Genomic DNA, 12,361 nt, shown 5'->3' with positions numbered 1-12,361 from the left:
TTCTGTTACCTATTTTAAAAATATTTGCAATGTGCCTGTCAGCAAAGTCAAATCTCTAACATTTTGTGTATCATGTATTTGACGTATGTGTGCAGCAGTGAAACTATTACCAAATCAAGGCAGTAAACATGCCCACACTCCCAAGAGCTCCTTTGAACTCAAGTGTCCCTTCTCGCCTCTCTGTGGAGCTATCTGAGGATGTGGTTGAGGGTTTCTAAAGATGATTCTCTGTGACATATACACTGGGAATGTCTTTGAGGTTCCTCATTATATCTAATATCTTTTCAGATCCTCGACACTCTGATTCTCCTTTTCCATCCTGCGTCTGATGTTTATGAACTTCTGTGGAAGCTTATTCTTCTTGCTGCCTCCTGGGGAGTTTCTATTTTTCTCTTGTTCGTCTGGAGGACCGTCCTTGCTGTAAGTATTACTAAAGTACCTGACAGTGTCCTTTTAATCACACCTAATAGGAATTTATATAGTCACTGGACATTTTATTTGCCTGCCTGGGCCAGAATCCAGGAGTCTTTTCTTTGTTTCCTTTTAGATTATTAACTTGAACACAAATTAGTTTTGAAATGGAAATTTGTTGCAAAATCTTTATAGTAAGAACTCATTGAGCAAGACAACAGTATGTTCTCAATGAGACAATGGCAATTTATAAACTCTTCTCTTCAATAACAAAACAGGAAGGTTAAGTATTTGGCGAGTCCATCTATCTCTCCACCTGCCCCTGCCTGTGTGTTGGGTGACAGGGGACAGGGAAGCTCAGTGTTCCTGAGCAAGTGTGAAGTTAAGGGAACATCTGTGGTTTTCTGTTTGCCCTCCATGGATGCATTCTTCTATTGCCTCATTATTGCCACTGGATCTTCGACACTGTGATGATTCTCCAATATCTTGGCAAGGTTAGGGGCTGGCCTCAGTCTCTGATCATCACTTAAAGTTTTGAATGAAGAAATATGTGTTAAGGGTCAGGGAAATGTGTCTTTACATGGTATTACAGTGGAGTCCTGCCTGGGTTTTTCTGGACTATTACTCTTCATACGATGACTTGTATCTGAGTCAAGAAGCACGTTCGCTTCTTGAAAATGGTCGCTGTCCGTCCTGCTGCTGTGTGGGCTTTTACTACAGCCATTACTCACTTTCATTCTCGTCTGATGTCTCATTTGATGTCCGTTTGTTTTTAGTGGTCTTGACAAATCTTACAACCTCATATGTTACAATTGCTTATCAATTCAACAGTCAACTCTGTATAAGATTTCAGAAAACCTTTCATTGAATGAAAGGGGTGCATCTTAATCTTAGTATAAAGATTTTGCCTTTATTTTTCTAGTTTTCTCCTCTCTGTCTCTCTCTCTCTTTTGAAGGTTACACAACTATCCAGGTTCTGGACTTAAGTGTGGATGTTTGGTTTGACAAAAAAATTAGATAAATGATGCATTGCAACAACATATCATGAAAATAATATAGTTCAGTGTTGTTAAATGTGAATATGCGTTATGAAAATTGAATAGAGTGATGTTTATTTAATAGAATGTAAGCAGATCTTTTGTTCTAAAATAAGTTATTTACCATTGTGCTATCAGAAATGGTGAGTGAAAGATCATGCCTTAAGTAGGAAATTCTGATTTTTCCTGATTTTTAATCATATTAATTGTTATGCTGTACCAAAGTGATAATTGTGATTTCAATGGATTACTGTTTTGATAGTATATTAGAAATTATAGATTTACTAATTATATGTTTTGACTTCAAATTTAATGTTTCTTCCTCTCCTAGGTAAAGCCTCCAGTGTGTCAAGGTAAAGTATTAGAGTTTAGTTTCCTTTGTAATATTTTCTCAATACCAGGATTTGATGTGGATTTTAATTCAACTAAGAGTAAACTCAATGACTTCTGATGTCTAACTGACTTCTCAACTCTTGAAAATTTTACTCCTGCAATGGTGTCTAAATGACATCGTAGAGGAAGTTGACATCTATTGAGCTAAGAGGCCAGGAGGGTCACAGGAGTAGGGAGACTAGGATGAGTTTAATTTTGCATAGCAACCTTGAGGAAGCAGGTGATGAGAAGAGTCTAATGTTCAGAGTGTGTCCCTAATATGAGCTGGCTCTTGGTGAAAAGTAAAGATGCTGAAACACTACTTGAGCCTGTCAGGACTCTCCAGGCTGAGGGAGGGATGCAGATGTAGCCAGGCGGTGTGTGTCACAGCAGAGGGGCATCCATGGGCTGTGACTCATAAGTGAAAGGAGCCATTCATGGCAGTGGGGACTTAATGGAAGTGATTCAGCCTGAGGATGATGCTTTCTATGCAGGCTTCACACTCTGCTGACCGAGTGGGGCTGTGCGTGATGGGCAGGGTGGCTGCCCGGCACTCAGTAGGCCCTCAAGGGCTGCTGTTGGTGACAGTTGATGCAGAAGGGCTGGTGCTGAGAAGAGGGATCTCAGCATCAGAGCATCACCACTGGGCAGACAGAAGACGCGTGTGCACTGTGTGGTCAGATGAGGGACTTAGATGCCTGAGAGAGGAGTCTGGTTCTGAGGGCTGCGTTCTAGAGCTTCACACATGGAGTCGCCTGTGACTGGCTGTTTTACATGTGCTGCTTTCCTGAAGCAGTGATGGTAACATTCTCATCCTGGCGATAGAAAAGCTTGTCATTTAGGGCCTGTGTGTTATCCAGGTCCTCCAGTGACTAGGTGGGGAAGCCCACATGGTACCAAAGTGTTTAATTCCAGCGACCTTGTCCTTCAGGGCCCCCAACATGATTTTCATGAAAGACGATCTTCCAGGCAGCAGGAAGACACTGGAGGCCAGTGCAGGCCCAGTCAGGCAACGTTTTGAACTTGCCTTCTGTGGTGTTGCAGATAGGGCCTGGCTGTGGGGTGAACCTGCGTGGGATATGGGTTCTATTTTTTTAAGCAGGGGCATGTTTACTTACCTTAGCAATTGGAGGAGAGAATGTTAAGGGGACAGGATTCTTGGTTTTTCTTTTTCATCTCTGTTGATGTCAGAAGTATTTGAATGATTGAATTTTCTAAGAATGGTGCTTATAGCTGGGAGAGAATTTAGGGGAAGACTTTTTATTGTGTTTCTGCATCTTTGAAAAAAATTAAACTAGGAATCTCAATGATCTCACATTTAGAATGCCACTAAGATTTGCTTCCTTTAGGCACAGTAGAAAAGCTAAAAGGTTAATTATACTCATAGTGCCAGCCAGATATGTCTCTACTGTTAATAAATCATGATAATTCTATTCTACTGGGTTTTCTTGCCAATATGAGAAATTGCTTCATCTCCTTTTAGTTACTTTAAAGCAGATGACTGAGCAGAGCAAGAATTTGGAGAATGAAAACAGAGAACTTGCAGAAATTATATCTGCTTGCGTGCAGAAGGTATCCTTGTCCTTTTGCTTTTTTTTTTTTTTTGGGATTTTACCTTCAGTTCCTCCCCACTCTGGCAGTTCAGTTATTTGGCTCTCTTTTCCTTCATCCTACTGTCCTGTTCCATGTGTTCCATAAGAGGTCTAGGTTCAAACCAAGTGTCCTAGATAAAAAAAAAAAAAAAAAAAAAACAAAAAACAAAAAACAAATTTCTTCTGTAGAGCACAGGGAACTCTACTTGATATCTTGTAATCTATAATGAAAAAGAATGTGAAGACAAACATAGGTGTATATATATATATGTAACTGAAACATGCTGTACACCAGAAAATTGACACATTGTAACTGACTATATATCAGTAAAAAATAAACAAAGCAAGTGTTGTAGATGTAAAGCATCACTTTCTGTATTAGTGGAAGGGGTCACACACAAGATAGGTTCAGCTAGCAGTGTAATTAGTATTTGTAATTCTGTTTCCTTCATTACATTTTTGCATAGACCAACAACGCAAAGAAATGCTTAGAGGAGGCCATCAGGCAAAAGAAGCTGCCCTCTGAGAAAGCACTGAAGTTTAAGGTACGAACCTCTTGTTAGATTACATTCTGAAAATAGAAATGAAAGTAATGAGTAATTGTTACTAATTCAATGTTTCATTGAATGAGAGCTTGAAAGCCATTGAGAAGGTGAATGAAATTTTGAATGACATCATTCAGATTGTTCGAGCTAAGCTGCAGGCAGTGAAGGACCAGAACGCCAAGAACCCACACCTGGTAAGAGCTGCCACTTTGACCATAGCCAGGCTTCTGAGGCTTTTTGTGCCCTGGGCGAGCTGCGTGCACCTGCTCCTCCTGCTTTTGACCACAACAGAGTGTGAGAGCCCAGGAGCGGAAATTCCCTGTGAACAATGACCCAGAATTTCATGGACTAAAACCTCTGTGACTTTTTCTATTTCAGAGACTAGGAAATATGTCTTATTTTCACAACCTAGAGAGTTTTCTCACCACTCACACTGCCCTCCAAGATACACAGAAGATGCCAGGAAATACCTGAGAGGTTAAGGAAGTTACTAGACTAGGTGCACAGTTCCTTGCCCTGTTGATGTTAAACAGAGAATTTTCCATGTGAATTTGGGTAAACTTTGTTTATATTTCACCAGCAACACTCATTTGTGAGCTCTTTGACATGAGCAGTTTCCCACCCTTGCTTCCTCTTGTCGTCCAGTCATGCCCTCCATTGTCCAGGGAGGAGGAAGCCTGTGGAGGTGAGGAAAAATCTGTGCCTGGAGGTCTTTTTTCCACATTTCTTTATGGGCTTGACATTTGTCCTGGGCCCAGCCTGTATCAGCTGCCATCACAGGAAACTTAGGCGTAGTTGTGGGTACTGGCTGAGAAGGGACAGGATTCCAAAAGGGTTGAAGAGAAGCAACTGCCCATCAGAACAAACCAAGACTTTCTGGAAGAGATTGGCAGGCTGGCAGTGGAAGAGGACCAGCTGAAGAAGGAAATGCAAGATGCAAAGGGTCAGAATGAGCTGCTAGGATGCCCGTTGCTAGAACTTGAAAGAAGAGGCCCTGTCTGTTGTAAACTCTCAAATGGAGCACTGTCTTCAGCCCCAAACCGAAATTCAGGGAAAGTCTCAGATGCTTTCAAGCATATGTAAGGGAACATATAACACTTGCTTTCTTTTCTTTATAAAATTTGTATGTTCAGAATCATTTCACTGCCTTAATATCTTCTGGAGAGAATGCTCACCAAAGTCTTTGGACATGTACCAGGGCTAATATATTTATTTTCTATGGTTTGTTTTGCAGTTAACAAAATACTTTGTTTCTGGAAAAAAAAATTACACTTTTTAAACATATCACCCTGAGTTTTCATTGAAATCTTAGTACATACTTTATTTCTGTCCTGTGTGAAGATACTGGAAAAAGGAACATCTCCAGAGAACTTGAAAGGTGCTGTTTCAATGAACACTTCAGGAATTTGAGGTAAATGCCTCCAGTTGCAGCAGGATTTCCACTGTACACATTAGCTTTCACAAGGAACAACAATCTCATGTCTTAGAAGATTAAATGTTGATATCTACTCAAATTATTTTTCTTGGGAATTTAGTCACCAATGAGAATGTTTTAAGTTGAAATTGCTCTTAATAAATCTCATGTCTGTGAAGCCACAGTGAAATCTGAAGAAATGCATGTGCAGGAGGACGTTCAGCTCAGCATCAAGAAGAGAGTAAGGATTGTTACTCACCCCCAGAGATGCTTACCTCAGAGAACCGAGCATCACTGTGTCAGTGTTTAATTGTGCTGTAACGCAAGGAAAGCAGATGGCCCATCTTAGCTGATTCCAAGCGTATGATTCCTCTCATGTTAAGTATGTGCACATTGCTGTGGATCAGTACTTCTTGAATGTCTTCTCATATCTATCTTACAGCCAGGTGTTTCGAAGACCAGATCTGAGGATTCGATGCAGCGAGCTGTGACAACAGGGGACTGCAGCCTGGAAGGTATGTTGCTTGTTGGGAAGAAAACCTTACATACAGGATTCCTGGGAGATGTTGTGGCTTCAGTTCTAGACCCCTAGAATAAAATAAATATAATAAAGAGAGTTAAATAACTTATTTTTGGGGTTTTTTTTTTTTTGGTTTTCCAGTGCAAAGAACAATTAAGTTTACACTATACTGTAGTCTATTAAGTGAGCAATACCACTGTGTCTAAAAACCCCAATGTTCATAACTTAATGAAAATACTCTTTATTACTAAAAACTGCTAGCCATCATTGGAGCCTTTAGTGAGGTTTAATCTTTTTGTTGATGGATGGTTTTTTTTTTAACTTTTTTTTTATTGAGTTACAGTCATTTTGGTGGATGGCCTTGAATTAACATTGGTGGCTGCTGACTGGTCATTGTGGCAGTTGCTGAAAATCGGTGTGGCTTTTGCAATTTCTTAACATAAGACCACAATGAAGTTTGTGACAGGATTCTCTCTTCCTTTCAGGAACAAGTCCTCTGTCACAGGCAATTTGACACATTTTACACACAGTAGAAATTCTTTCCAAATTGGAGTCAGTCCTCTCAAACCCTGTGGTAATTTATCAGCTAAGTTCATACGCTCTTCTAAGTCCTTTGTTATTTCAACCTTCTTCACAGCATCTTCACCAGTTGATTCCATCTCAAGAAACCAATTTCTTTGCTTGTCCATAAGAAGCAGCTCCTCATTCATGCACATTTTATCATGAGGTTGCAGCCAATCAGTCATATCTTCAGGTTCCACTTGTAACTCTAGTTCTCCTGCTATTTTCAGCACATATGCAGCTCCTTCCTGCACTGAATTCTTGAGCCCTTCAAAGTCACACATCAGGATTGGAATCAATTCCTTCCAAACCCCAGTTCATGTTGATATTTTGACTTCTTCCCATGAATCACGAATGTTCTTAATGGCATGTAAAATGGTGAATCCTTTCCAGAAAATTTTCCATTCATTTGCCCAGACCCATCATTGGTGTCACTGTCTATGGCAGCTAAAGCCTTCCAAAATGTATTTCTTAAATAATAAGACTTGAAAGTCATAATTACTCCTGATTCATGGGCTGCAGAATAGATGTCGTGTTAAGCATGGAAACAGCATTCATCTCATGCATCTCCATCAGAGCTCCTGGATGACTTGTGCATTGTCCATGAGCAGTAATATTTTGAAAGAATTTTTTTTGTGTGTTTTGTTTTGTTTTCTGAGCAGTAGGTCTCAACAATGGGCTAAAATATTCATGTTGTAAATAGATGTGCTGTCATTCAGGCTTTGTTCTATTTATAGAGCACAGAGTAGATTTCACTTGATTCTCATGGGACATAGGATTTTCATAATGTTAATTGAATATTGGCTTCGTTAGCCGCTAACGGGAAAATCAGCCTGTCCATTGAAGCCTTGATGCCAGGCGCTGACTTCTCTCCAGCTGTGATGGTGCTGGGTGGCCTCCCCTTGCAGTTCTCTGCATTGAAAACCTGTTGTTTAGTGCAGCCACCTTCATTAGCTGCCTTAGCTTCATCTCCTGGAGCACTTGCAGCAGCCTCTGAGTCAGCTCTTCCCGCCTTACCTTGCACAGGTATGCAGTGGAGATGGAATCTTGCCTTAAACTTCATGGGCCAACCACTGCTGGTTTCACACTTTTATTCTGAAGCCTCTTCACCTCTCTCAGGGTTTATAGAATTGCTGAGAACTAGGGACTTCCGCTGGATTAGGCTTTGCCTTAAAGGAATGTCATGCCTGTTTTAATTAAAATGATAAAGAACCAAATATTTCAGAAACTACAAAAATGTGACACAGAGATAAGAAATGAGCAAATGCTGCCAGAAAAAAATGTCACCAATGGAATTGCTGTACTCAGGGTTGTTACAAATCTTCAATTGTTTAAAAATATGCATTACCAGGGAGGGCAATAAAATGAAACATGCCTGTAATAGCAATGAATTTGCACTGGGAAGGTAAAAAGGGGATTCCTGCCTTCAGAATTCTCTCCTTTCTCCACTCCCCAGCACAGCCAAGCTCTTGAGTGCACATGTGCACACACAAAGCCAGTTGTTTTATGTTTATAGAGGGTAAAAAGAAAATGCAAGACCACCATGCTGCATCGGGATCTCTGAAAGAACGTGAGGAAGACGGTTTCCAAAGGCAGTTGAAGAAAGTAAGTGTCCTTGATGAAATCAGTGGACAGAGATCTATGGACACTGAAGGGTAAGACATTCCCGTGTTAATTATGACAATGTGTGAATGAATGTGTGGAGTTATGTGGATATTGTAATATGTTTCAGAATACTTACCACCATATTTTCTTTACCATATTCAATCAGTACAGATGTGCATTTATTTTTCGACCTTGATTTCTGTAATCTGCTGCTTCTGTTCATTCTAACTGGTTACCAGAGTCTTGTTTGTATTTAGTTTGAGATTTTAGCTGGTTCTTGGACCAGATTTAGTCACTTCATTATCTGGATCCCCCTAGGTCCATTTTTATTGTCCTTAGGTTTCAACCACATCAAAGTGTCATGACCTGCCATGTGTCTATCATTTTTAATAAACTCTAGACATTGGGTAGAAAATAGAGAAAATTTGAGGCCTCGTGTGAGGTTAACTTGCTGCAGAGAAGGTGGGCATTACAGCTGGCAGGTGGTCAGGGCGCCAGCAGCGCTACATCCTGTTAACCCGGTTAGCAGCTGAGATCAGTCAGTGCAGCCAGCTTTCGTGAGGCCCGTGTGTCTCCTGTCCACCTTTGTTTCTGGCATATAGCTCTCGTGGATCCCAGCTAAGTCCTGTGGGTCTCTCTAGGGATCACCTTCGCTGACGGACAGTGAGCTCAAGCTGCCTGACTGTGGTGCCTGTGCGTAGGGGGCACCGGCTGCTAGGCTGCTCTGCATCTCAGTGGTTTCCTCTGCAATTACCGGGAAGGTGGGCCCAGTCCTGGGCTTTCTTCTTCTCCATCTTGGCCTCATGTCCCTTTCTGGCTTGTTAGCAATTTGGTACATTTGATCATGGATTTCATAATTTGTCCAGAGTTTCCTGTCATTCTCAGGGAGAGGTCATGGACATCACACCCATTAACCCGCTTTCAAAAACAAACATTTCCTTATATTTCCTAAAGGATCAGGTTTTGCTCCAGGTTTTGACTGAAATCTGGGCTCTCTGTGGGAGAAATCAAACAAGTCATGAACGCTTGCTTTACCCTAATGTGTTTGGTTTTGATGACTTGGTCAGACCCTGATTCCCACGTTGAAACACAGTGAGCTCGTGCTGTCCCAGGCACAGGAACCTGAGCCTGGTGGGGGGGCACAGAGCACACCTCACGTGGGCTTTTCCTGTGTGTTTACTTTATGCATAAATGATTAGGGGTGGGGACGCTGAAGGGAAGCCCAGATACCAAACACTTGCCAGAGGCCTGAGTGTAGCTTTTTCATATTTATTAGTGGGGGTACTTTAATTCTTTCCTGTGTATTTATCAGCCTGAGCATTTATGGGGAAGGGTGAAAGGAACATGGAATTCTTCCCTTCCAGTTTCTGGGAGGGAAACTGGCAGAATTTCAGAGTTTCTTTCCCCTCTCAGGAAGGTGGACATGAACGGATGTGAGCTGGTGGGAAAGCAGCAGCTGTTGGCAGCAAAGGAGGAGGCAAAATTGGCTGAAGAGGAGACAAGATGGTACAAGTGAGTTCAGCTCCTCTGCACCTGCGGCTCTGAAAACACCTGTTGGATTTTTTGAAAACTTTTCTAAAATGTTTAGACACAATATCATAAACTGACCCAAACAAAAGACATTTGTATACATGGCTTCACACAGGAGGAAAAGTGTTAAGTTTTACATATGTTAAGTTAAACGTTTAACTTTAAAAATTATTAAGTTACTAAGAATTTCCTGGTCCCAGTGCTGGCCAGACTGAGAGGAGAGACGGTTCACAGAGATGTTTCTGAAGGTGCTATAAACCGTTCTCACCCTGAGGATAGCAGTTTAGTGTAGCGTCATTCGGACCAATAAAAATTCCCGTGCTGCTGGGGAGACCCTGGTGTAAGAAGTAGGGTCAGGATGTAAGGAAGGGAAGAATCAAGCTTTGTGATGAAAGGTGCTCAGCACAGGACACGTGAGGGAAATGCTGAGAACGGGAGGGGGAGTTGTGTCAGCACAGAACCGGGCAGGCGTTCAGTAACAGTGACGGAAAGAGTGGCTGCAGCGACAGCTTTGCACCTGCTGTGCTTCTGCAGCCGTGTGCAGTGTGTCTTGAGCGGTGAGATGATGTGTGTGAGTGTGCAGTGCAGATAACATGGACTGGGGCAGATTATTTAACAGCATACCCAGCATTGTGTCTTCTCTGATGGAACAATTTGTAACTCATAGGATAAGACTTGAAGAATGTCACGGGCAAATGCGGGAAGCAGAGATCATTTGGAGACACCAGGTAACCTGCTTTCCTCCTGACACACCGAGTCCTCAGCACCTGATGCAGACAGTTATTGTGGCCCTGAGAACCCCTAGCCATGGGGTGTTTCTTGATGTGTTGACTTTTTCAGGTCACTCTTGCCGAGAAGAAGGCCCAAGACAGCTCAGTAAGAATTTGTTTCCTTCCTTCCCTTTGTGCACAGTCGGCCACTACTGAACGTGGATGTGTTTTTCTCCCACAGCTCAGGGCTCAGGAGCTGGAGAGGGAAATCTCTGAATTGAGAAGGGAAAACTCTGACCTGAGAAGGGAAAACTCTGACCTGAGAAGGGAAAAATCCTCTGAGCTGAGAAGGGAAGTTGCCCACCTGAAACAGAGGTACAGAATTTTGACACATTTTTACTAGTGTTTTGAGATTTTTAAGGACTGGTTGTTTTGTGCTTAGTAGAGGAATTGGTGGTGTAATTTGTATTGAAGCCATTCTTTATCTTTAAGATTGGATGCAATCTGCAGACGGAGGCAGGCAGAGGAATACATGAGGCAGGATCCCACTCCAGGAGGACTGTACAGGCTGCACCCTCCCCTGAGAGGTAAGGAGCGCACTGTGAAGTGCAGCAGCTCCATTTCTGCAGCAGGAGCCGCCCAGTGGGCTGCTTGACCCCATGGGTAGTTGTCGGGTTTCCTGGACACCACACCACACACTCACTGTGGGGAACAGGTTCACAGCTGAGTGACAAGATGCTGTTTTCTTTACATGCCACCAGCCAGCAGGGCTCTGTCCCCTGTGAGCGGTGGAGCTTACGCCCCTCCAGGGACTGCGGGCCACCCCCCAGTCTCTTGGTTGCCTGGCGTGGCAGGCATGGCTGGTTTCTGTGCACTAGAAGACATGAGTGTCAGCCCTCTCTTCCCGCCTGGACACGGTTTTGAAGGCTGAATTTTCTTCTCATTTCAGGAAAATAACATGGATGACGTTTTAGAATGAAGGCAGTATGTCATAACGAGAAAAACATTTTTCTTCATTTGCCTTGGTGGATAAATATTCTATTCAAGATCTGCTTTAAGGCAGCAGGCATTTCTTCACTAATTTTGCAGGTCCCTTCGTTCTTATAATAAAGCTTGCACAGTGACCTAGAATAGCCAGTTAGTAAGTGACATGACAACGTAGCCTCACTCCCCCAGAGTTAACATGTAACTCTAAAGTCTCCCACCAGCTACTCCATGTAACTCACCATTCTTTTGCCGATTATTACAACATGAGTCATTGAGGCTACTTCTTTCATAAATGATTACGTGACATCTGGTCACTTATACAAGACATGCGCTGTCAGAGAGAAGGCTTTTAACAGTTCACCAACAGGCTGAGGAGGAAGAGGTGGAGCTCACAGTCAGGGGTTGTTGATACTCTTCCTACAAAAGACCCTTCTTACTTTAATGTATAATCTGTATACAGACTGATTTGCCCTGAAGTGTGCTGTGAGTCCACTGTGTAAGTGTTGGTTGCCAGTGATCTGAGCCCTGAGACACCATCCAGGGTGATTAGCTATGAAAACAACTAAATCTAGGCCCTGTGGTGTCCTTGTCCTCGTAATGGGACAGGGGTCCAGTCTCCCCTCGTCCTCGGGGTCAACTGAGGTGGAAGGGAGACCTGCGGCCTCTGTGAAGAGCCCGGGGCGTGGGCGGGAGTGAGAGTTCCTGTAGGAGGGCACGAAGGGCTCGGCTCGTGCTTTCCCCGCATGGCATCTGTCAGATAGAATCCGCCTTCAGCGCTGCTCTCACTTCACAGCTTCAGGGCCGGGTGGCACCCCTGTTAGGAATGGCACCGCCTTTCCGGCTCAGGAGGCAGAGGAAATCAAAGTAAGTAATTTTATTCACTTGTGTTCCAGTGGTCATTTTGTATTGAATAATCTCTGGAACTAGCATTTTCCTTTTGAACAAACCATTCCTGCCTTTGCCTGTGGATTGGGAATTAGGGGATAAGTATGCCCAGTAATCACAGTGAAGTTTAGGGAAAGTATTTTATCGCCAAAGCCTCCTGAGCAGCCCAGGCTGCAGGCAGGACCAGCGCTG

At 42.9% G+C, this 12,361-nt stretch overlaps 2 long non-coding RNA genes across 2 annotated transcripts; both read left to right on the top strand.

Moving 5' to 3' along the window:
* Positions 1–209: 209 nt before the first annotated feature.
* On the top strand, positions 210–3,363 carry LOC135320682 (uncharacterized). Its single transcript, XR_010379937.1, has 3 exons — positions 210–420; positions 1,780–1,801; positions 3,304–3,363. It is a non-coding gene; the product is annotated as an uncharacterized LOC135320682 (long non-coding RNA).
* A 7,141-nt stretch (positions 3,364–10,504) lies between these two features.
* Positions 10,505–12,150, top strand: LOC135320665 (uncharacterized). The gene is made up of 3 exons (XR_010379918.1): positions 10,505–10,672; positions 10,790–10,884; positions 12,078–12,150. It is a non-coding gene; the product is annotated as an uncharacterized LOC135320665 (long non-coding RNA).
* The last annotated feature ends 211 nt before the right edge of the window (positions 12,151–12,361 follow it).

The sequence above is a fragment of the Camelus dromedarius genome, unplaced genomic scaffold (assembly GCF_036321535.1).
Source record: "Camelus dromedarius isolate mCamDro1 unplaced genomic scaffold, mCamDro1.pat HAP1_SCAFFOLD_114, whole genome shotgun sequence".
In the NCBI taxonomy this organism is placed as follows: domain Eukaryota; kingdom Metazoa; phylum Chordata; class Mammalia; order Artiodactyla; family Camelidae; genus Camelus; species Camelus dromedarius.
Note: the sequence above shows the minus strand (reverse complement) of the source record. Positions and strands in the feature narration are given on the sequence as shown.